We start from the raw sequence: 8,930 nt of genomic DNA, 5'->3' as shown, positions 1-8,930 counted from the left end.
CAGCCTCCAGAACTGTGACAAATGAATGCTCATTGTTTATAAACTACCTGGGCTGTGCTATTTTGCTATAAAAGCCCTAAATGATTCAGACAGGGAGAGTCTGGGATTTCTTGCCTCTCCCAGCTTCTAGAGCTGCGTTCCTTGTATCCCCTGACTCATGGCCCCTTCCTCCATCTTCACAGCCTGGAGTAAATTACCTTACATCAGTGGCACAGTGTTTACGTCTTATTCTGCAGTCTTATCTCCCCTTGCCTGCCTCTAACATAAACAACTGTGATTATATTTCCAAATAATTTAAGAAAGTATGTGGATTTGAGGGTCTCTAAATTAATCAAATTCGGCGAAGATCCTTTTGCCATAAAAAACACTATCCACAGATTCAAAGAATAACTCACACTGCCACAGTCCACCCTCAGCCCTCAAAGAATTACACCAACCCTCAGGTCAATTATATTTAACACTTTGGATATGGCCCAAAATGTCAATCCTTAAAGCATTAAATCAAGTCCAAAATCTATCCAAGAACCATCATCTCAAAAGTCCTAAATTTAATCATCTAAATCAGATATGGGTGAGAATTTGACTATAATCTATCCTGGGGTAAATCCTCCATTTCCCTACCTGCCATACTAGAAAACAAGTTATCTTCTTCTAAAACACAACTGCAGGGCAGGCACATGATAACAGTTATGGACATTTCCATTCCAAAAGAGATGAAATGGTAGTTTGAAGGAATCCCCTGCGTGAATCAACTTTGAAATCCGTGTAGGCAAACTCCATGAGGTTTCAAGGTCTGAGGAAAATCTTCTGTGGTTCAGTCTTCAACCTCTGGGCCAGATGTTCTAAACTTGGATCTGCCCTTCCTTTTCCTTGAAAGGTGCCACAGGGTGGAAGCTGAGCCCTTCATCAGCCTGTGATCTGTCAGTAGAGTTTTGAGAATCCAAAAACTTTCTTTCATTTTCTGTCTCTGTTTACAAAGAATAAGTCCTTCTGACGCTTGCTAAGATGGTGAGGAAGACTTTATTCAAGACTCTTGCAATAGGGGGTTTGAAGTATGAGAAAGAAACAGGTCTCTCCCCTGAATACAGCAAATACAGCGGGGGATTTACAGCAAGGAGTGGAGTGAGGGGATCAGTCGATGGGAAATAACTGAGAGGAGACATCTTTTGAACAGAAGGCGTACAGTACTTACATTGAAAGTGTCCACCATTGTATGCTAGATAAAGCAGAAGGGTCAAAAAACAGTGTCTATTTCTCTTCAGGGGACTTTGGAAACACAAGTTGCGCTGGGATTGAGCAGCAGTTGCTCAGATGACCAAGGGTCTCTCAAGACCACCAGGCCGTGCACAGGACCACCAGGGGGCGCTGTGCACCACCAGGGGGTGCTCAAGAGCTACTGAGCTCATGTCCTCACAGAGGGGGTGGGTTAAGGGCTTGGTCTCCTGTCAAGGGTTTTTATCTCCATGCTCTGTAAACCTCTTCCTGACATGCAGACAGTACCTACAGCTTCCTGAAAGGTGTGGAAACACAGACATGTCCTCTCTTTTTAAAATAAACTCTCATATGTAATAATCAAAGTTCCCAAAGACCAGAAACTAGGATAATATTAAGTTATAAAATCATGGCAATAACTATATGAATTTAGACGTACATTGATCTCCATTTCAAAGATGAGCAAATTAACCTTACATAAGAGCTTTGTACTGATATCAGGTACTCTGAATTTAACGTATTTGAATAATTATTTTATTACTTTTTCTTTAAAGTTTACCTTTGATGTCTATGTAGAGAGATCATGTGTAAATGGCCCTTGTGGTTGTTGAAAGCCCTCAGTCTCTCCATCAGCTCCATGTCTCTCCCTCAAGGCTTCTCAGTATCTCCAAGTTCCAGTGGCAAGAAAGAATGGTCTCAACACTTCAGTCCTGTTGGTCTTCTTGAAGGTCAGGGAGCCAGAGCACACTCAGGGGCGAGGGCACCAATGTCAACATTTACACAGGATCCACTCTTACAGGGTCTGCAGCCTGTGGGCCTTTTCCAGGTGCATCTTTGTCTCCAGACCCTCATGCTCACCTACCCCATGAAGAGGAGAACATCCCCCCTCACTCCACCCAGCTGCTCACGTAGCTCAGCATCTGCAGGCTCAGGAGAGGGACACACTGGGGTCTGGGAATGAAGGAGATGGAAGTGAGGCCAGGTGTCTTCTCCTCAGCATCTCGTGATGAGGATGCAGTGGGATAGTTCCACAGTGGTTGACATGGTGTGGAGTTGCTATAGGGCAAGTATAGACAGATCATGTAGTTGTGCTGAACTGACATCTGTTTTAAAATAAATTAGGGGTCTATTTTCGAATAGTGAATGGTTTGATCTTCTTATGGATTGGCAGTTGGTAGGTGACAGAGAGGTGAAATAAGAGGTGATTTTAGTTTTTGGATCCTGTGTCCATGGCATATGGTCATTTCATTAAATACAATGTGGCGGACAACATAGACTTGCACTTTCCCTTTGCTGTGTTCACACACGAATATATTTAGTTATCATTCACTCAGTGGTGTATTCAGATTTGCACTTGTCCATAGGTCATCAAAATTGAGCAGATCCAAAGATACTCTAGTGGGCTTACAAAGAGCTAAACATATTCTTCCTTCCCCATCGTAAAACCACAGCACCATCCTAGTTATACACTCCATTGTCCCAGCCAGGAAGGTGGTTGTTTCCTTCCCTGCTTGTCTCTTACATGAGACCCTAAATGAGCTGGGCTGCACCACAAGTTCCTCAAGCGGGTCACTGAGCATGACGACACTTACAGGGGAAGTGGGTGGGGCTGTTCCTTCTATGTTCCTTGACACCAGGTCCATAAAATACCCATAGATTTAGATAATGCCTGCACACTGTGGTACTGTGAAGTTTACTAAATGTCAATTATTCATCACTAATGTTATTGCACGTAAAAAAATGGATCATTGCTTGGAAAAACTGATAGGCTGATGGATAATAATGTGAAATTTCAGGAACTTCTGTAAATACATCTGAGTTGCTTCAGTGTACATTCTTAGGTATATAGTAGAATGCATAAAATTCACACATGTTCTCATTACAGGGACGAGATTATCCAAACATCACTAGGCCTGCTGAACTCTGTCCTGGAGATGGTTCACGGGGCAGTCGGGTCCACTATTGAGGAGCAAAGACCCAGATAATGGGGTTAATTCTCACCAAATATGTGCCCTTGGACACATCACCCTCTGGGGCTCAGCCCTTTATGTCGGTGTCCAGCTCCTGAGCATCATATATAGTCAGAGGATATGCAAATAGGGCCCTCCCTCTGCTGATGAAAACCAGCCCAGCCCCGACCCTGCAGCACTGGGAGCGGAGACCAGACCCGGGATTCCCAGGTGTTCCCATTCGGTGATCAGGACTGAAGACAGACGACTCACCATGGAGTTTGGGCTGAGCTGGGTTTTCCTTGTTGCTATTTTAAGAGGTGATTTATGGAGAACAAGAGACTTTGACGACGTGAGAGGATACGAGTGAGAAAAACAGTGGATGTGTGAGAGTTTCCTGACCAGGATGTCTTTCTTTTTGCAGGTGTGCAGTGTGGGCAACTGACACTGCAGCCTGGTACGTCTAGGAGACTCTGCTGTGAATCAACTGCCATCTTCAGTAGCGCTGGCATGCGCTGGGACTGCCCAACTCCAGGGAAGGTGCTGAAGTGGGTCTCACCCATTACTGGTAGAGCTGGTAGCACAAAGTATGCTGACAGCGTGAAGGGCCGATTCACCATCTCAGAGACAACTCCAAGAATACACTGCATCTGCTTACAAACAGTCTGAGAGTTGAGGACACAGCCGTGTATTGCTGTGCGAACGACACAGTGAGGGGAAGTCATTGTGAGCCCAGACACAAACCTCCCTGCGGGAGACAGCAGGGACTGGGCTTCAGGGGGCACTGAGGACCACCAGGGGGCACTGAGGACCACCAGGGGGCCCAGGACACCAGGAGGCCCTCAGGACCCCCTGAGCTCAAGAGCCAGTCACAGAGGCAGGTGCAGGGTTAGGCCACGAAAGGATTTCCTTTCCAAGTTTGCTTCCTCTTCACACTAAAATATAAAATAACTGTTCTCAAGGGTTACTGCTTCCCCAGCTGCCTCTAACACACCATTCCTTGGTTCCAAGCATAAAAGACCAGGGTTTTTCACATATGTGGTGACATACATGGGCAGGAGGACACAGTGTTCATAACAAGCAAACCAAACTGAAGCATCACCCCAGTTCTCAATGTTTCTGCGGTGCATTAAGGAAATCTACCCATTTGTTATCCTTTTCTTTTATTCATTCTCAGTGCCACATTCCCACACGTATTGTTGAGTTCCCTTTGACCCAAGCCCTGTGTGGGCACAGGGAGGGAAAGTGACCAAGTGGTCTGGGCTCTCACAGGTCCCTCTGGAGGAGTTTCCAGAGCCCTGGTCAAGCCTGCTATGAGGAGGACACAGCCTCGCTTGGCTGGGCAGGAGGTGGAGAGGAGCAGGATGGAGCCCTCTTACTAGGAACTCACTGGTCAGGAGGGAAGTGGAGAACTCCTTTTGGTCACCAGCTCTCAGTGGTTCCTGTGGGGCTCAAGGTCACCCAGAGACCTACAGAGAATTTAGATGAGCCCCTTGATTCTCATCTCTCCATCAACCTGGCTTCATCACGTGGTAGATGGACTGCAGGAGAACTGAGCTCAGGATAGAGATGAGGATGGGTTCCATAGATAGCTCACCACGAAATGTGTTTAACCTTAGGTTATTGAGATCTGTTCTCTTTCCTGGTTTGATGCCTGATAGCACTACTAATAGGGTTTATTCATTCGGGAAAATGGCTTGTCCCTAGAAGAATGAACAACAGTGAATCAATATTCCGATCTCCAAATGTCATACCAAGATGAGCCTCCAACAATGTAATTAGACAATGATTTGCCCTCCTCCAGGCACGTACAACAAGTCAGCTACCTTACTGTAAATTAAGAGCCTTCACCAAAGCAGTGAAGGGAGGCCCAGGTAAGAACGGGAGACTGGAGGAGAAAGGGGAGCAAATTCTTCCATAAAGTGTACGAAGGACCCAAAGACAGACATTTCTGCCCTTCCATCTCAGGAGATCCACCACAGCCTCTAAAGTGTGACTGAAGGTCATTCCCTTCTTCCTTTTGCCTGACCTTTGTTCCTAGAAGTCAGGATAAGAAAGTTTCAAAACATACTTCTGGAGGGAATAATATTCTGGAGGGCTTGTCACTGGAGACTGTTTGGACAAGGCTTTAGATCAGGTCTTGTTACTACACACTCATCAAACGCTGTTGAGGCAAAATGGTGTGGAGGAGGAGTAGTGGTGCAGAAAAGAGTGCCAGTCCTCAGTGCACAGTACCATAGATTTTACCACCTGCACACAGCTCCTTGAGGAGTACCCAGGTCAACACTCAGAATGGCACAGAGCCCCCAAAACCCTTTTTGTCCCATCCAGACTACTGCAAATGAGTGGCATCTGGATGTCAAATCCATAGGTTAGTTCTGCCCATATTTGACTTTGTGTAACTGAGATCACAAAGATGGGATGCTCGTTTGTATCCACACTAAGTTGGTGCACGTAATGGACAGTTACGTGCACTGAAAACATTCTACTGTGAGACGACATGCAGGGGTGTCCAGGTTTTGGCTAATACAAAATGCTGCTGGGAGCAAAATTTTTCACATCTCTTAGTGAACACATGTAAGCAATTCTGTTGGATAAATATATGTCAAAAATAGAGTTATTAGCAAATTTTTAAGTCTGCAGGTATTTAACTGTGTTTGACCTACAAAAGGGCAATTTCCATTTTCTACCTCATTCCTAGGTGTGGAACTTCTAGTCACAGAGTACCGTTCTTTTCAGCATTAGTGGCTATTGCCAAATGAATTCTCAAAATATTCACATGAAATTTACTCTCACACCGAAAGCACGTGAAAATTCTAACCACCCTACATCCTCACCAATACCGGATATTGCTCCTTGTTGTTGTTTGGTCTATTTCGTTTGGCGTGTCGTAGTCATTTGATGAATATATACATATATATATAGAAGAACTTTCTCCATCTTTTTGTTTCTAAATTCATTTTCATAATGGTGTCATTGATGAACAGGTTTCAATTTTAAAATCCAATCTATCCAACTTTTCCTTTATTTGTATTGTGTTTTAGATCCTGTTTTTACAAAATCTCTACTTATTGCATGAAAATTACAACGTGCTTGGCTAAAAGATCTAATTTTTTAGTTTTCAGATTTAAGTCTACAATCCACCTGGAACTGATTTTTTGTAGTATGATTAGCAGGGGAGATACAGTTTATTTTTCCCCATTCAAACATCCAAATGACCCAGAGCTACCCTCTAAAAAGGCAAACTTTCCTCGTGCACTGTGGGCACCATTGTCACAATGCAGCCACTGACCACTGCATCAGCCCAGGCCTGCTTCCAGCCTGTCTGTCCAGTACCGTGGGTTCAGTCATCTCCCTTTGTACCAATTCCAGACTGTCCGAATTACTGCAAGTCTGTAATCTCTCTAGATATCAAGTAGGCCAAGTCCTACAAATTTGTTTAATGTCCTCAGGTTTCTTGGCTATTTTTTGGCTACTTTTATTCTCACAAACAGTTGGTATCTGGTGTAAAACTTCAATAACAACAACATCAGATGTTCTGAAGCTTTGATTGGGTCAGCACTGCAATTATAGGTCAGTTTGTGGAAATCAACTTCTTTACAACATATAGTCTCAAAATCCGTGAATTTAAAAACAAAAAATACCATTTACCACGAATTATTTCAGAGAATAGAGAACACTTCCTTACTCGTTGTATGTAACCAGTATAACTGTTAAACAAAACCTGTCAATGATATTACAAGAAATAAAATGACAGGCTGCTGTCTCCCATGAATCTAGAGGCAAAAATCCTAAATGACAACTTAGCAAGTTAAATATGACAATATAAAAAATGCACACTGTGTCATGACTAGATGACGGATTGGGGAATATGCCAAGAAAAGAAGGTTAGGATATAGAGGGGGGATGGGAAGCACAACGTGGTAAATGCATTAAATGCCATGAAATTGTTTACTATAAAATGTCTAATCGAGTGACATCAGCACATGGCTACATAAGGCATTCCTCCTTTACATCCCCCTTTTTAATCAATGAATGAATCAAAGGAAACTGAGCTCAAGGGTGGAATATTGTGATCTAAATGATAAAGAAATCAAAATAGCATTTATGGAGAAAATCAGCAAGTTACAAGAAAACTCAGAAAGATAATTCAATGAAATCAGGAATAAAATACATGAATTGATGTGTTCATTAACAAGAGACTGAAATTACACAAAGAACCAAACAGAAATTCTGGAGCTGAAGAATGAAAGCTAATTCAGCTATGAAGTATGCTGCTTCATGAATATGCAAATGATCAGGGTCTATTGAGGTACATATAGATATGTCTGTTTCCTGAGAGCATCACCCAACAACCGCCCCCTCCCTTACAGAAGCACAGAGAGCACAGCACCTCACCATGGACTGGAGATGGAGAACCCTCTTCCTGGTTAGGGAAGTGGCTACAGGTTAGGGGCTCCCCAGTCCCTGGTTGAGCAGGGAACCAGGGGCAGTGAAGGAGGATTCCACACACTCATGTCTCATCTCCACAGGTGTCCACTCCCAAGTGCAGCTGGTGCAGTCTGGGGCTGAGGTGAGGAAGCCTGGAGGGCATCACAGAAGGTCTTCTGCAAGGCATCTGGATACACCTTCACCAGCTCCTACATGAAGAGAGTGTTACAGTCCCCTGGAAAAGGGCTTGAGTAATGGGATGGATCTACCCAAGCAGTGGTGGCACACTCTATGCACAGAAGATCGAGGGCAGAGTCGCCATGACCAGTGACACGTTCACGAGCACAGCCTACATGAAGCTGAGAAGTCTGAGATCTGAAGACACAGCCGTGCATTCCTGTGTGAGACACAGTGTGACAACCCACATCCTGAGTGTGTCAGAACCCTGAGGGAGAGGGCAGCTGTGCTGGCTGAGGAGATGCAGGGATGATGATTCTCCTGACTCCTCAGAGCAAAGAGCCAGGAATCTGAGACAAAGGATGATGTTCTCATGGGGACACTACTCTTTCCACAAAGGTTTTAAGATCCCAAGTGCTCTTTGAGAAAGCTCCAGGGAGGAGATTTTGCCAAAAGACCATTGTTGTTCATTCATGTTTTCCACTGGAGATAAAGAGTTTCTTTGTTCTTTGGAAGTGCCTGTTGTGGGGTCATCTGGGAATATTTGGTTGCTGTCAGATTTGGGATCTTGGACTGTAGAGTTCTCCCTAAAAGTTCTCTTTCACACTATTTTTGAAAACTGGGATTGTGCTTGGGGAAAGTAAGGATATAAAAGTCAAGGATGGATTCTGTTCCCAGTCTCTGGCCCAGCATCACACACATGACATTCTGGTAGGACAATCATGATCACATGGTGACAAGGTCATGGGTGGACAGGTGTGCCAGGTTCAAGCATAGTCTACCTCAGGACGTGATTCTTTCAGTCCTCTCCTTCAGTGCTGAGTCCCTGGAGAGGCACATCCACACAGACCACAGCCCTGAAAGAGTCCCTGTCCCTGGGAAGTGCTGATGGTCACCACACAACAGGGGGCATCATGTGGGGACCCTTGATAACGTGAGACTCACATCCCAGCCTGTGTGACTTTCCTATGATCACTGTGTCAAATTACCACAAAATTGGGGGTAAATAAATCAACAAACATTTCTTCTCTCACAGTTTAGAGTCAGAGCCTGAATCAGTTTCCCTGGCCTGAAATCAAGGTGGTGGCAGGGCTAAACTTCCTCCAGAGACTGTAGGGGAGTGCTGTTGCCTGGGTTTGTGTGTCCCCCCAAAATTCATCC

At 44.5% G+C, this 8,930-nt stretch overlaps 1 pseudogene; it reads left to right on the top strand.

Moving 5' to 3' along the window:
* Positions 1-7,560: 7,560 nt before the first annotated feature.
* Positions 7,561-8,041, top strand: LOC131421209 (immunoglobulin heavy variable 1-18-like; annotated as a pseudogene).
* Positions 8,042-8,930: the final 889 nt, after the last annotated feature.

The sequence above is a fragment of the Diceros bicornis genome, chromosome 24 (genome assembly GCF_020826845.1).
Source record: "Diceros bicornis minor isolate mBicDic1 chromosome 24, mDicBic1.mat.cur, whole genome shotgun sequence".
Lineage (NCBI taxonomy): Eukaryota > Metazoa > Chordata > Mammalia > Perissodactyla > Rhinocerotidae > Diceros > Diceros bicornis.
Note: the sequence above shows the minus strand (reverse complement) of the source record. Positions and strands in the feature narration are given on the sequence as shown.